Raw genomic sequence first — 17431 nt, forward strand, 5'->3', positions numbered from 1 at the left:
GATAGCTGGAAATTGAAACGTGGTGTGCTGTATAGACACATGTCTGATGAAGAGGGCGAAGTAGACCAACTTGTACTGCCGGCTTCCTGCGCGAGCAAGTGTTGACGTCGTTACATAATGATACGGGCCACCCAGGACGCGATAGAACGTTATCATTGCTGCGGGATAGATTTTTTTGGCCTGGCATGACCAAAGACGTGGAGAAGTGGCTAAAGGAATGTCAAAGATGTCTCTTCAGGAAGTCTAAGATTGATGTCAAGGCACCGTTGGTAAGCATTGTCACCACCCAGCCCATGGACTTGGTGTGTATGGATTTCTTGAAATTGGAAGTTTCCAAAGGCGGGTTCCAGGTGTGTTGGTAATTACTGATCACTTCACGCGGTACGCTAAAGCGATACCTACCCGTAGCCAGTCTGCTAAAGCGACTGCTGAGGCGCTTCAAGGATTTATTGAGCATTACGGAATTCCACGGAGGTTACATTCCGACCAAGGCGCTAACTTTGAGGGGAAGGTAATCGAGAGCTTATGTGACACACTACACATCGCCAAATCAAGGACGACGCCATACCACCCTAGTGGGAATGGGATGTGTGAGCGATTTAATCGGACCCTTATTGACATGTTGGGAACACTGGAGCCTCATCAAAAAAAGGGATTGGAAAAGCTACGTAGGATCTCTAACGTTAGCTTATAACTGCACAAGGCACAAGACTACTGGATATTCGCCATTCCATCTAATGTTCGGACGACAACCGCGTTTACCAGTTGATCTTTTGTGTGGATTTGTTGAGGAACCTACTTCACGTTCTTTACCGGATTATATTAAGAATTTAAGGAACAGGATGTCTCATTCGTTTAGCTTGGCAAGTAAGAAGGCTCGGGAATCGCAGAGTCGACAGAAGGCAGACTACGATCTTCGTAGTAGGGAAGCCGTTTTGGAACCGGGAGACCGAGTTCTTGTCAAAGTACTGGCCTTTGAGGGACGACATAAGCTAGCGGATCGATGGGAACCTGACGTGTACATCGTAAAGAGTCAGCCCAATGGAGACATTCCTGTATACACAATACAGAGGGAAGACGGGAAGGGGAAATCAAAAACCCTCCATCGGAACCATCTACTTCCCATTGGAGCGATACCTGTGGAAATAGATAAGGAACCACTTCCTGAACTTCCACCTCGACCAGTTCCACGTATAAGGAGGTCGAGGCTGGAACGTGAACCACTTCGAAAGGAATCTGTGGCGGAACTCGTCGAACCACTGTCCGGGAACGATAGTAGCGACAGTTCCGATGAGGATGTTGTGGGCATGGATATTAATTCCGATGTTCAGCGGCCACCCACGCAGGATAGTATCCGGTCGAGCAATGACACGGTACATATTCCTGGACCTCGCACTGGTTTCGTTGATGTGGAAACGTCGGAATCTGAACCGGAGAATGCAGCTGCTGATGCAGTACAGGGAAATGTTAATTTGCCTGAACCGGAGATTCTAGTGCCAAGGAGATCGACAAGGAACAGACGACCGCCTAATTGGATGACCTCTGGCGAGTTTGTATGTTCACAGCAACCTGTTGAAACGGTGCCGGACTGGAAAATGAAGGCTTTATTTCTGGTGGACATGGTATCTTCAGCGTCCTTTCGGGATATGCCTTCGGCGGCTCAACAGGCAATGCTAAAAATTTTAAGCACTTAGTTTTTTTTTTCTTTTGTCATTGGATACTTGTAACCATGTTGTAATGTTATTTTGGAAACCCTTGCGGAAGATGAGGGCATCTTCTTTACGAGCGGGGGAGTACGGGATGAATTTTGTGGCTGAAATTAAGATTTTTGTTGTATATTCTTTTATCGTATTGTAATTTCATTTATTTTGTTTATAGTTTGTCCTTGACATATAGATGGGGACAGCTTCCATCTAAGGAGGGGAGAATGTAGTAGTGTTATTTTACTACTTTTATTTTGTATACGTTATATTTTAGTGCGCGTTCGCGTATGGTCCGTATAGCGATAGTCGCGGGTCGCGGATACGCAATGCGACAAGATCGTTGGCGCGCGCGCGGAAAAGGCACGTGTAAGTGAGAGCGATGAGTTATGTGAATGTGACGTAATGTGTATGTCAATCATATTTGTGTCCTTATATGGTATTAGTCTATTGTCTACGTCGAGTGAATGTTGGGTAGTTTATCTGGGGTATTGGTCACTTGGGGTTTGGATGACCAAGAGGCAACATCGATCTCTAGTAGATGAACTGATTGCAGACTCATAGGAAATTAGCCCAATACATAATTTATAAAACGAGTGGTTTGAGCTCGTCGGACGACGGTCCGGTGAAACCCTCTTCACACTGAAGAGGGTATTATTTTAATGAATAAATGAAGTGAACCCGACAACAGCATTGGTGTCTTCCTTGAAACCATAGCTACTACAGTAATGATGGTGTTGATAAGATGTCAAGGCTGTGTGTATAGTAATGATGGTGTTGATAAAATGTTAAGGCTGTGTGTATAGTAATGATGGTGTTGATAAGATGTCAAGGCTGTGTGTATAGTGATGATGGTGTTGATAAGATGTCAAGGCCGTGTGTATAGTAATGATGGTGTTGATTCAATGTCAAGGCCGTGTGTATAGTAATGATGGTGTTGATAAGATGTCAAGGCTGTGTGTATAGTAATGATGGTGTTGATTCAATGTCAGGGCCGTGTGTATAGTAATGATGGTGTTGATTCAATGTCAAGGCCGTGTGTATAGTAATGATGGTGTTGATTCAATGTCAAGGCCGTGTGTATAGTAATGATGGTGTTGATAAAATGTCAAGGCTGTGTGTATAGTAATGATGGTGTTGATAAGATGTCAAGGCCGTGTGTATGTATGTGTATAGTAATGATAGTGTTGATAAAGATGTCAAGGCTGTGTGTGTGTATAGTAATGATGGTGTTGATTAATGAATGTCAAGGTTGTGTGTATAGTAATGATGGTGTTGATAAGATGTAATGTCAAGGCCGTGTGTATTGTAATGATGGTGTTGATAAAATGTCAAGGCCGTGTGTATATTATTGTTGGTGTCGATTAAATGCCAAGTAAATTTGTGTGTATGGTAATGATGGTGTTGATAAAATGTCATTTAAGGTCATGTTTATATAGAAATGACAGTATTGATAAATGTCAAGGTCACATTTAAGTTGTGTGTATGGTAATGACAGTGTTGATTAAATGTCAGGGTCATGTGTATAGTAATGACAGTGTTGATAAATGTCAAGGTCACATTTAGGTCATGTGTATAGTAATGACAGTGTTGATAATGTCAAGGTCACATTTAGGTCATGTGTATAGTAATGACAGTGTTGATAATGTCAAGGTCACATTTAGGTCATGTGTATAGTAATGACAGTGTTGATAATGTCAAGGTCACATTTAGGTCATGTGTATAGTAATGACAGTGTTGATAAATGTCAAGGTCATTTTTAAATCAATAGTAATGATGGTATCAATAAAATGTCAAGGTTCAATTGAGGATATGTGTACATAGTAATACAATGTAATAATATGTGTATAATAATGATGTTAATAAAATGTCTAAATATGAAGTTATGACATTTAAGGTCATGGTGTATACATATGAAGTAATAATGGTGTCAATTTCATGTGATGGTCACATCAATGATGTCAAATATTAGGTCACTCTTATATAAGGTCATGTTTAATTTATAAATGGTGTCAACAATGCCAGTTTTACTTAAAGGGATTTAAGGTCAAGGTCTTAATGTTAATGGTCTGCGGAACTGTTTTTGAAAGTTTCTCTTTAGGAACGTCCTATTTATATAAATGATTTATTACAATATGATGCCAATATATTTGAATTGCTAGTTGAAACAATGTACATTTACTGGTAATGTTGCTGTGTGGCCAACTTTCTACTTCATAGCCACCATCACTATATACATGTTTAGTTCCATAATTTGTTTTATTGGTTTGACTATTTTACATCCTCACTAAGTCAAGGTTGTTTGACATGCAGATTTTGAATGACAATGTTAATGTGCAGTAAGAAATGATTTAGAGTCCTGCTGTAAGGTGTGGCCTGCCTGGTAAGATGACAGCTGATCACCTTCTTGACAGACATAGAAACCTTAATTACAAAACAATTGTCACGTCACTGATCAATGTTTCCTTCTATTGGCTCTGATTCCTTTTAAGTGATGAAATCAAACTTCATATGTAATGCTTCCCTGCAGAACATGCTGACTTAGATGGGTTTTTTTTTTTTTTTTTTTTTTTTTTTTAATACATGCGATTGTCAGGAAAATTATGCAAGACCATTGGAACCTTCCATCTTGAGTATTAACAGGAATGAATATAATTCAACATGTTAGTATATCAAGTTGCAGAGAAAATTACTTCTGTCGAATTGAAAGAAAAAGGGGCAGGGGCCTTTTGAATATTGGAGTTATTGAAATTAAGCTTGCTGTAATTATTCCATTATTTCTAAAAGGAAATGATGTGTATGTATAATTATTTTATATCTTTACATAAACTGTAGATAAGAAGTATCAATTGTTAAATTTAGCCACTAATTGGGGAAGGCAGCACCATAAATTCAATTGGTAATGGAATCCTTTATCTGCCCCAAAATGCTCTACGAAATATAAGCTCTGACTAGTATCCAAATGTAACTAATCAAGGTTTATTTAGTTTAACATCCTATCAACAGCCAGGGTCATGTAAGGACATACCAGGTTTGATGGCGGAGGAAAACCGGAGTACACGAAGAAAAACCACTGACCAGCAGTTAGTACCTGGCAACTGTTCCACTTAGCAGTCGAACTTGTGTCAACCTAGAGGTTGGAGGGGTTGTGGTAATATGCCGGGACCACTACAGCCCTTATCCTATGCCCTGACTAACTAACTAAGGTAGTACAGAGGGCAGACACGAAGTTACTAAGTTAGCGAACAGAGGTTTGGTTGCTATCACATCCTTTAGAGACAACCTACTGAATCAGGAATAATAAATATGGATGAAATTGATGATTTGAAGATATATGTAGTCACTTGGTGAGCTGCGTGATTTAGTTGGGATATTTGACAGGTTTTGGTCAAAGTCTCTGGTAGGATTTTGTTTATATTTCCAGCAGGATTTTGGTGAGATCTCTGACAGGATTTTGGTGAGATCTCTGACAGGATTTTGGTGAGATCTCTGACAGGATTTTGGTGAGATCTCTGACAGGTTTTTTCTGAGAACTCCGACAGGGTTTTTCTGAGAACTGCAGTAGGATTTTATTCCTTGTCACACTTGGTGTTCTGAGAACAGTACACATATTTTGTGTGGGATAATGTTTGAACAAAAACTTAAGTGACAAATATTGATTTTCTACATTTCTCCTTCCCTGTCTATCATATTGCATTTCATGTGAGTAGATCAGTGTTGGTAGGGGTTGAAGATTAAACATTTTTGTCTGATAGGTGGGTGTCCATAGTTAATATAGACTGGCCCATCAAGGGCTAGGTCTCATTATCTGGACCAATCAGATATGTCAATAGAATCACATGGTACACTACTCGATCACATCTGAAGCTGGCATATCAATGTCCATTTAGTTAGAAAGTATCTATTTGATCTGACTCTTGTTGATGGTTGTCTGCCTAATCTTTGATCTTTCTGTGGAATCATGATATTGATTGAGTAGAACTGTTCATGTATGAACAAATCCTTGTTTGTCCTCCACATTCTCCATGGCTAAACCTTCCTAAGGTGTTTTTGTACCATGCAAATGAATTTCCACTTCATTAATTTCTTTGAAATTTTTTTAATTTTCAAAAGTAGGAATTTTTAATAGCTGTGACTTACTTTATCATGATGAGTAAGCAGTGTTATATGGAAATTGAATAGGAGACACATTCAGCATGTAGAAAACTTCAAAATGAAACTTTGTAATTGCTTTTTGTTATTGTTATAACCCATACCTACTGCAATATTGTAGGCATGTAAGCACAGCTAACTATGGATTGATGGTGGACATGTCCATTGTGGATACATGTCCATTTTGGATACATGTCCATTTTGGATATGTGTCCATTGTGGATAATATGTCCGTTGTGGATACATGTCCATTGTGGAAAATATGTCCGTTGTGGATACATGTCCATTGTGGATAATATGTCCATTGTGGATAATATGTCCATTGTGGATAATATGTCCATTGTGGATATGTGGCCATTGTGGATAATATGTCCATTATGGATACATGTCCATTGTGGATAATATGTCCATTGTGGATACATATCCATTATGGATAATATGTCTATTGTGGATAGTAACATGTCCGTTGTGGTAATATGATATGTCTATTGTGGATAATATGTCCATCGTGGATGAGATATGATCATTGTAGATACATGTCCATTCTGGAGACATGTCCATTGTGGAGACATGTTGATCAGTTATGTTACATGTGCTGTGATCAATTTGTAGCTACAAAAATCCATGATCAGTTGCTAACCCTTTGGTTTCAAGACAATCAATGACAAAATTTGATTATTCAGCAATAAATGCACAACATGGATTTGACCAAATTTGACATCAGTAATGATGATAGATATGTGGGGTTTGTGTCCTATGTGGATTCATGTTTCTGATAGGTATATCATTGTAAATATAAATACAATCATGTACTATGGGGGCGTCCATGTATGTACTTGTAATGAAAAGCAATTTACTACTGAAAGGTTTTGAAATGCAGAGTGGGTTGCAGTATACATATACTACATAGGTACATGTGTAATCATTGATTTCACATATAAACCTTCACAATTTGGTTGGGTGTGCTAACCAATTACCAGTTGAAAATTGATTGGAATTCTGTATCCGATTGTAATCTATACATCAGCAGGATGTGATCCCAGTATTACGAGCCTGTCATATACAAATTCCTGGAGTAACCATTACCGTTTATACCCGACTAAGCACCCCTATAACCTTATGTACAACACACACGATATCCCCCTCAAGCCGAGAACTCAACTAACAGAATGTAATAAAATGATGAGGTGTACTTTACACATTATTTATGGCAGTTGTCTTTCAATGTAATTGTAAAATTGTTATTTCATGTCTTTTTCTTGAAATCTTTATCTTTGTAACGGCTGTAATAGGATCTGCTATATCAATCATACAGTGTAAGAATATGGAAATGGTGTCAGGCATTGATGGATAACTTATGTCAGTTCATCATTCCAAAATGTGCTTTTGATGTCTTTTTCATATCAACAAGATATAATCTTCTTTTTCCTTAGGGATATTCCAAATAGCTTGTTTCATTAGGAATTGGCATGAAAATCAAGTACATGGACTTCCTTCAAAAGTCTTTAACATAAAGAGGCCCAAAGGGCATCATATGTGGAGGTTATCGGGCTGAGATATTTATGGTATGGCATTATAAAGGGAGGTAATCAGGTTGAGACATTAATGGTATGTGGCATTATAAGGGGAGGTAATCAGTTTGAGACATGAATGGTATGTGGCATTATGAGGGAAGGTTATCAGGTTGAGACATTAATGGTATGTGGCATTATAAGGGGAGGTAATCAGTTTGAGACATGAATGGTATGTGGCATCATGAGGGAAGGTTATCAGGTTGAGATATGAATGGTATGTGGCATCATGAGGGATGGTTATCAGGTTGAGACATGAATGGTATGTGACATCATGAGGGAAGGTTATCAGGTTGAGACATGAATGGTATGTGACATCATGAGGGAAGGTTATCAGGTTGAGACATGAATGGTATGTGGCATCATGAGGGAAGGTAATCAGGTTGAGACATGATGGTATGTGGCATCATGAGGGAAGGTTATCAGGTTGAGACAGTGATGGTGAGTGGCAGTATCAGTGAAGGTAATCTTATTGAGACTAGCAGTATCAGGGGAAGTAATCAGGCTGAGATAGTGATGGTATGTGGCATTATAAGGGGAGGTAATTCTGCTGAAATATGATCTCACAGATATTGAATGTTACTATTGTAATATCATTTGTGTATATAGGTATTACCTACTCTATAACTTTTTGTCCTTGGTACATAACAGTCTTTGATTTTTAGCTCACCTGGTCCGAAGGACCAAGGTGAGCTTATGCCATACCGTGGCGTCCGGCGTCCGTCGTCCGTCGTCCGTCGTCCGTCCGTCCGTCGTCCGTCGTCCGTCGTCCGTCCGTCCGTCCGTCCGTCAACAATCGACTTCTTCTCCATAACCGCTGGTCGGATTTCAACAAAATTTGGCTGGTAGCATCCTTATGGGCTACTAACTGAAAATTGTACAAATGATGGGTCTGACCCCCCAGGGGCCTGAGGGGCGGGGCCAAAAGGGGTCAATTTGGCTATTTCCATATAAACGACTTCTTCTCTGAAACCAAGCATGGGATAGCACCCATAATGCAATGGTAGCATCCTTATAGGGTGGGGATTCAAAATTGTACAAATGATGGGGCTGACCCCCCAGGGGCCTGAGGGGGCGGGGTCAAATGGGGTCCATTTGGCTATTTCCATATAAACGACTTCTTCTCTGAAACCAAGCATGGGATAGCACCCATAATGCAATGGTAGCATCCTTATAGGGTGGGGATTCAAAATTGTACAAATGATGGGGCTGACCCCCCGGGGGCCTGAGGGGCGGGGTCAAATGGGGTCAATTTGGCTATTTCCATATAAACGACTTCTTCTCTGAAACTAAGCATGAAATAGCACTCATAATGCAATGGTAGTATCGTTATAGGGTAGGGATTAAAAATTGTACAAATGATGTGGCTGACCCCCCAGGGGCCTGAGGGGTGGGGTCAAAAGGGGTCAATTTGGCTATTTCCATATAAACGACTTCTTCTCTGAAACCGAGCATGGGATAGCACCCATAATGCAATAGTAGCATCCTTATAGGGTGGGGATTCAAAATTGTACAAATGATGGGGCTGACCCCCGGGGGCCTGAGGGGCGGGGTCAAATGGGGTCAATTTGGCTATTTCCATATAAACAACTTCTTCTCTGAAACTAAGCATGAGATAGCACTCATAATGCAATGGTAGTATCTTTATAGGTTGGGGATTCAAAATTGTACAAATGATGTGGCTGACCGCCGGGGGGCCTGAGGGGCGGGGTCAAAAGGGTTCAATTTGGCTATTTCCATATAAACGACTTCTTCTCTGAAACCAAGCATGGGATAGCACCCATAATGCAATGGTAGCATCCTTATAGGATGGAGATTCAAAATTGTACAAATGATGGGGCTGACCCCCAGGGGGCCTGAGGGGCGGGGTCAAAAGGGGCCAATTTGGCTATTTCCATATAAACGACTTCTTCTCTGAAACTAAGCATGGTATAGCACCCATAATGCAATGGTAGCATATTTATAGGGTGGGGATTCAAAATTGTGCAAATGATGGGGCTGACCCCAAGGGGGCCTGAGGGGCGGGGTCGAAAGTGGCCAATTTGGCTATTTCCATATAAACGACTTCTTCTCTGAAACTAAGCACGGTATAGCACCCATAATACAATGGTAGTATCCTTATAGTGTGGGAATTCAAAATTGTGCACATGATAGGGCTGACCCCCCGGGGGCCTGAGGGGCGGGGTCAAAAGTGGTCAATTTCCATATAAATGACTTTTTGTCTGCAACTAAACATGGGATTACGCTCATAATGCAATGGTAACATCCTTATAGGGTTTGAATTCAAAATTTTGCAAATGATGGGGCTGACCCCCCCCCCCCGGGGGCCTGAAGGGTGGGGTCAAAAGGGGTCAATTTAGCTATTTCCATATAAACGACTTCTTCTCTGCAACTAAGAATGGAAGAGCACTTATAATGCAATGGTAGCATCCTTATAGGGTTGGGATTTGAAATTGTACAAATGATAGGGCTGACCCCCGGGGCCTTAGACGGCAATAGATGCGAGGTCAAAAGGTCAATTAGGCTACTATTTTCATATAAATTACTTTGTCTCTGAACCTATGTATTGGATAGCATATTTGTATGGTATCAATAGCATCATTGTATGGTTGTGATTCAAAATTAAACTTTGGGAGTCAATTTTGCTTATTTTTCTAATTGTCTGAGTCTTGTGATAATTACTAACAAAAAACCAGGTGAGCGATACAGGCCCTCTGGGCCTCTTGTTCTGTCCACATTTCCTACCCCCCAGTGTGTTGGACTGTTTGCTGAGTGACTGATACCTAGGTCTGATCAACATGTTTTATGTTTGTGTAGTAAACTCTACATCAAGATAGTGTGGGATAGGAACCAAGAGGGAGCTAGATATATTGTATTTCACAGAATGTTAACAAAATGGATCAATATCCATTAAACAAATGAAGCACTTTAATTTGTTGGACTGCGATGCCCTGACAAACAGGTCTATATTTGCTTAAGGACATTAGGGTAGTGGTGTACAGCAGTAATTGTATTCTCAGAGATGTTGATGCAGCAGGGAAACTGTTTACATTGCTGTCGAATGTTCACTTGACCTCAGCTGCTTCTGATGTCATTATCCTACCTTATGTAAAGTATCAGATGATTGTCCCTGTACCACAGTGTCAGCTGATGTCATCTAATACTGATTTCTGATGTCATTATCCTACATTATGTAAAGTATCAGATGATTGTCCCCGGTACCCCAGTGTCAGCTGATGTCATCTAATACTGACTTCTGATGTCATTATCCTACATTATGTAAAGTATCAGATGATTGTCCCCGGTACCCCAGTGTCAGCTGATGTCATCTAATACTGACTTCTGATGTCATCTAATACTGACCTTATATAAAGTACCAGATGATTGTCCCTGGTACCCAAGTGTCAGTCGATGTCATCTAATACTGACTTCTGATGTCATTATCCTACATTGTGTAAAGTATCAGATGATTGTCCCTGGTACCCCAGTGTCAGCTGATGTCATCTAATACTGACTTCTGATGTCATTATCCTACATTATGTAAAGTATCAGATGATTGTCCCTGGTACCCCAGTGTCAGCTGATGTCATCTAATACTGACTTCTGATGTCATTATCCTACCTTATGTAGAGTATCAGATGTTCTGCTCTGGTACCCCAGTGTCAGTTGATGTCATCTAATACTGAATTCTGATATCATTATCCTACCTTATGTAGAGTATCAGATGTTCTGCTCTGGTACCCCAGTGACAGCTGATGTCATCTAATACTGACTTCTGATGTCATTATCCTACATTATGTAAAGTATCAGATGATTGTCCCTGGTACCCCAGTGTCAGTTGATGTCATCTAATACTGAATTCTGATGTCATTATCCTACCTTATGTAGAGTATCAGATGTTCTGCTCTGGTACCCCAGTGACAGCTGATGTCATCTAATACTGACTTCTGATGTCATTATCCTACCTTATGTAGAGTATCAGATGATTGTCCCTGGTACCCCAGTGTCAGTTGATGTCATCTAATACTGATTTCTGATGTCATTATCCTACATTATGTAAAGTATCAGATGATTGTCCCTGGTACCACAGTGTCAGCTGATGTCATCTAATACTGACTTCTGATGTCATTATCCTACCTTATGTAGAGTATCAGATGATTGTCCCTGGTACCACAGTGTCAGCTGATGTCATCTAATACTGACTTCTGATGTCATTATCCTACATTATGTAAAGTATCAGATGATTGTCCCTGGTACCCCAGTGTCAGCTGATGTCATCTAATACTGACTTCTGATGTCATTATCCTACATAATGTAAAGTATCAGATGATTTTCCCTTGTACCCCAGTGTCAGTCGATGTCATCTAATACTGACTTCTGATGTCATTATCCTACATTATGTAAAGTATCAGATGATTGTCCCTGTACCACAGTGTCAGCTGATGTCATCTAATACTGAATTCTGATGTCATTATCCTACATTATGTAAAGTATCAGATGATTGTCCCCGGTACCCCAGTGACAGCTGATGTCATCTAATACTGACTTCTGATGTCATTATCCTACCTTATGTAAAGTATTAGATGATCGGCCTTGGTACCCCAGTGTCAGCTGATGTCATCTAATACTGACTTCTGATGTCATTATCCTACATTATGTAAAGTATCAGATGATTGTCCCTGGTACCCCAGTGTCAGCTGATGTCATCTAATACTGACTTCTGATGTCATTATCCTACCTTATGTAGAGTATCAGATGTTCTGCTCTGGTACCCCAGTGTCAGCTGATGTCATCTAATACTGACTTCTGATGTCATTATCCTACATTATGTAAAGTATCAGATGATTGTCCCTGGTACCCCAGTGTCAGCTGATGTCATCTAATACTGATTTCTGATGTCATTATCCTACCTTATGTAAAGTATTAGATGATCGGCCTTGGTACCCCAGTGTCAGCTGATGTCATCTAATACTGACTTCTGATGTCATTATCCTACATTATGTAAAGTATCAGATGATTGTCCCTGGTACCCCAGTGTCAGCTGATGTCATCTAATACTGACTTCTGATGTCATTATCCTACCTTATGTAGAGTATCAGATGTTCTGCTCTGGTACCCCAGTGACAGCTGATGTCATCTAATACTGACTTCTGACTTCTGATGTCATTATCCTACATTATGTAAAGTACCAGATGATTGTCCCCGGTACCCCAGTGACAGCTGATGTCATCTAATACTGACTTCTGATGTCATTATCCTACCTTATGTAAAGTATCAGATGATTTTCCCTTGTACCCCAGTGTCAGCCGATGTCATCTAATACTGATTTTCTGATGTCATTATCCTACATTATGTAAAGTATCAGATGATTGTCCCCGGTACCCCAGTGTCAGTTGATGTCATCTTAATTTTGCTAAATAATATTTTTGGTCTCACACAAACAGATAAGTTGTTCTATCCTATTACAATGCTGATCAATAATTAATTAATTTGAAGTTCGACTAATATCAGATAGGACCAGAGTCAGAGATAAAGACCTGAATCACAATTTAAAACCCAATAATTGATAGGTTTTTAGCCTCGAAGAATTTAAACGCTGTATGTCTGAACTGGGAAACTGGATGTTATATGTACAACTGGTGCTATTTTGGTGAAATACCTGATAATTTTGTACTTGTGTTTATCTTCCAGAAAATACATCTTAGTACAGTAAAATGAGTACTCTCTGACAGTTTTGAATGCATATTTTGACTAATATCTGGGGAGACTATATTTTCGTACTAGACTATTTTCATTTGAAACACTTGCTGATTGACTGATTTACTTGTGAGAGACCTTGAATTCAGATCATTTAATTACAACCCTGTGTCCTTAGCTTGAGCGGGTAATATGATTTTATAATTCCTTTGTCATTTGTTGGCTAATTTGAAATATTTAGTGTTGTTACCAATTTTTTTACAAAAGGTTGAAAATATTAAGAATAAAATATGTACTGAAATGAACAAAAAGACTAAGATGCTTATATAATACAGCTAAGAATGTTATTTTTCAGTAATCAATATTTTACCAGTAAACTAAAACTTCAGACAAAGCTGGCCATTTTGGTCCTCACATCCTATCTGTATATAGTTATCTATCAGACTAAATTAGATGGACACACATTGATACAGAACAATGAATCAAATGTACGCAATAGTGGATTGATATTTGGGATTTCAGCTGCTAAATCAAGTCTAGGATTTATTCATGGACATCTAGATATATCACATTAGTTGCTTCCAGTCTTTGTTGCTGAATATTACCATATATGGACAGAACAATATTCATTTCTATGATTGATTACAGTTCAACATACAGAGAATTTGAAGGCTGTCTTGTCCTATATATCAACTGTCTATGGAGAGTTTTGCTGTTGGCTGACTCCTATGTCTATAGAGATTTCAGTCGTAGGCTGATCTTGGTATTTCTCCTTTCAGCTATGATATTTCTGCCATCCTGTATTCTACAGAACGTCACCAAATGAACAAATCAGAAATGTGGCTGATCAATGTTAACATGAAGTCTTTGTCGTCAGTCTCTCGAGTATCCTTCCCGGATGATACTGTACATTAGATGAATGTGATGATGGATGGAGGTTCACTGGTTATCGTTGGGCATGTGTAAAACTTTATTGTAGCATCTATCTATTGAACTGTGAGGAATATGTGAGACATCAAGCGAAAATTTCTACTAGTCAACTTCCAGCTAAAATCTCAACAACTTAATGTCCAGCTAAAATCTCTATTAGAAAACATTTGGCAAAAATCTCTAGCAGCCAATACTTAGCTAAAATCTCTACAAGCAAACATCCTGTCAAAAGTTTTTATCAGTGAACTTCTGGCTAAAATCTCTACCATTCATCAATATATCTATCTAAAATCAGTCAACATTCTACCAAAAATCTCTGTAACTCAATATTCGGCTAAAATCTCTACCATTGAGCATCAGCTGGCTAAAATCTCTACCAGTCAACATCTGGCCAAAAATTTCTACCAGCAGTTAACTTCTGGCTTAAATATCTACCAGTCAAAATCTTGTTAAAATCTATACCAGCCAAATCTGGTCTCTACCAGTCAAAATCTATCTGGCTTAAATCTCTATTTGTCAACATGGGCTAAATCTCTACCACTGACGATCCAGGTAAAGTTTCTACCACTCAACATTGAGCTTGAATCTCCATCACTAGACATCATAGCTTTATAGCTTTCACTTGATGTTACTAATAAATCTATTAGAAATCAAATTTGTAGTGAATCAAGTTATCTGAAACACCGACTAAATAGATAGTGTGTGACTGATGTTTGACAAACACATTATGTTTCAGTAGCTGTGTTGTTTGGAATTAGCTGTGAGATATGATACAAAAGCTTGTAATAAAGATTGAGACCCAGTTCTAAGGAGCTTGTTCTCCGTTTTGTAACATGTGCAGTAGTGTTTAAGTAATATTTCAGCATGGTTGATCAGTACTGCTGCTACGGATGGCAGTGTAACGTGTTGGATTCAATAAGATTTCTTTTTGCTCACAACCAAGTAAAATCAATGGGTAGTGTGGGGATCAATAGAGAAAACCACGAAACAGTCGTATGAGGAGGCCGGGGTCTTCGCTGTAGTAACATGGGGCTAAGTGTTTTACTGGAAGCGGAACAGACGACCCTACTGGTCAGCTTCCCTAATGTCTGTTTATAGTAACATGCAGTGCTTATATTGATGGTGTGCCCTGAGATCCACGTTCAGTGGAACATTCCCATCGGATGTATTGACTCTCTGGTTTGGCATGCATCGCTCCACTCAGAAACTATAAATGATAATTTATTGTATGTACGTCAGAATTGATGTTTTTCTGTGTGTTTTCGCCTTAAGGATTAGCAGGGCTTAGATGGTATTATTCTTCAGAACCGGTGTTGTTACTCATTGAAATCTGAGTTAAACCAAAGGAAAAGCCACACTGCAGTACTGGGATTGTTATTCCTGTTGAAATTGTAAGCAGTGACATTTAAGGTCAATGAAAAATTACAAATGAAGCCTATTATGGAGTGTTACTAACAAACTGGATATCCTATCGACCTGGGCACTTGTTACAAATTTGACAGATCCGTGTGAGGAGCAATTGCCTTCAATGTGAATCATCAAATTATCCGAGTTATGGTCAGCATGGTTGTACTAGTCAGGGTAATTGACTGGACATGCCAGTCATGACTAATTGTTAGATTGTGAATGGTGGGTCGAAGAAAGGTGACGTACTCAGAAATGGAAACATATTGGTTATTAATAGAAAATAGGCACAATTTGATGTGAAAATCTGAAACGTCTTAGAAAGAGGGATATAAAATTGTCCTTCCTACATATGGGATAATAAGCTGTGAATCCTTTCAGAGGAGCTGTAAGTACCATTAGTTACATGGACTAGTTCATGGCGAGGAGTTCTACTGCCAGGTAATATTGTAGCCGATTCTGGATCAATTACTCGGAATGGTGATACTGCAGTAGTTAGATCTTCAACTCAAGTGTTAGACAAATAATATCTTCTACAGATATTGATCCACAGAGGAAATAGTTCTACTTCAACCTTAGAAATATTCCAATAATTTATAATATAAATATGAGGACTGGGGTTCTAACCAGTGCTATGTAATCAATTAGCCAGCTTCCTCAGGAATGATACACTCACTAACGTACACTCACCAACGTGGGTAAAGTCAGCCACGCAAGTCGCGAGCCACGTGTGTCTCAAATCAGCTGATATGTGTACTATACGTATCATCACATGTCAACAAATACCCTGGTATTGATTGCTTCATTCATTTGGCCATTAATTATTGGTGAATGACTGTCGGGACACATGGTATATATGTACCCTCCGATCCTCCTGGGATGCACTGACTAATCACAACTAGTATTACATTGATTCAACGTCAATCTCCGATCATCCATGACCTTAGGGGCCTGTCTCCGTGTGCCATTCTGTGTCGGACACCGCCGGGAGAGGTTGTTCTAGACACAAACTAAGGATTTAGGTCAGATCCGAGACAAGGATTGGGATCCTGGCCGGAAGTGCCACATTTAGGCCAAGGACTCACTGGACTAGGACCTCGGTGACAGGAAATGCCAGAATTTAGGTGTCGAGAAGTGTGAAATTAAAAGTCACCGGGCTAAGGTTTAGACCTAGTGTTGGCACAACCTTGAGACAAGGATTTAGAACTATTATCAGATTCATCAAACTAGGATTAAAGTTTTGTGATAAGGATTCTGAAAAAAGCTTGTCCTAAGCAGGACGTGTGTTACCACGGTGACGACCAAATCTATTTTAGGCCGGGTGTTGTCCTGGGGCACACAGCACTATAGATCCCCCATGAATGTGCTCGAGTGGACCCATGACAAGATCGAGGCCTTCGCACACTCCTGTATTCATGAGATGGGAAATGTTCTGGATATCCGACTTCTCACTGAGTCGTCTGTCGATAAGGTAGGTACTAAAGTGAACATTTCTGGTCTTCATCAAACATGTTAACATCCAGTGATAAAAAATGGTGGATTCATTTCCTCAAAAGCACTTGCATTGCATGTAACATTGTTGCAGCATTTTGTGGCTGTTAAGAGACGATTTTCAACAAAAGATATACAATCAAATCCAATCACAATTTTACTTGGTCTATGTAGTATACATACAGGTAAACTGATGACTTCTCACAACGTCTTTAGAGGTTTGAGTGATAACTGAGAAATATCTTGGCTGGTTTGTTGTTGATTTTTCACCAGAAATCTGCAGTGAGACAAGAGCTTATAGAACTGTCATAGCTATGTCAATAAAGCTTATTTTAGAAATGTAAAAGAAAGTGGAAGACTTAAGCAAAGCAGTAGTCTGTAGATTGGTATAAAAAGCGTAGACTTCTGGATAAAATGGCAGGGTTAACATGTACCATTTTCATTCATTTTCAAACAACTAAGTACTTTTCTGTCAAACACTCCTCT

At 39.5% G+C, this 17431-nt stretch overlaps 1 long non-coding RNA gene and 1 pseudogene across 1 annotated transcript in view; both read left to right on the forward strand.

Moving 5' to 3' along the window:
• Nucleotides 1-357: 357 nt before the first annotated feature.
• Nucleotides 358-2416, forward strand: LOC138327343 (uncharacterized; annotated as a pseudogene).
• A 5662-nt stretch (nucleotides 2417-8078) lies between these two features.
• Nucleotides 8079-17431, forward strand: part of LOC138327348 (uncharacterized) — a 153897-nt gene continuing 144544 nt past the window's right edge. Inside the window, exon 1 of the long non-coding RNA XR_011209035.1 lies at nucleotides 8079-10119. This is a non-coding gene — a long non-coding RNA (uncharacterized lncRNA). The remainder of the gene's footprint in view (nucleotides 10120-17431) is intronic.

Source organism: Argopecten irradians, chromosome 7 (assembly GCF_041381155.1).
Source record: "Argopecten irradians isolate NY chromosome 7, Ai_NY, whole genome shotgun sequence".
NCBI lineage: Eukaryota > Metazoa > Mollusca > Bivalvia > Pectinida > Pectinidae > Argopecten > Argopecten irradians.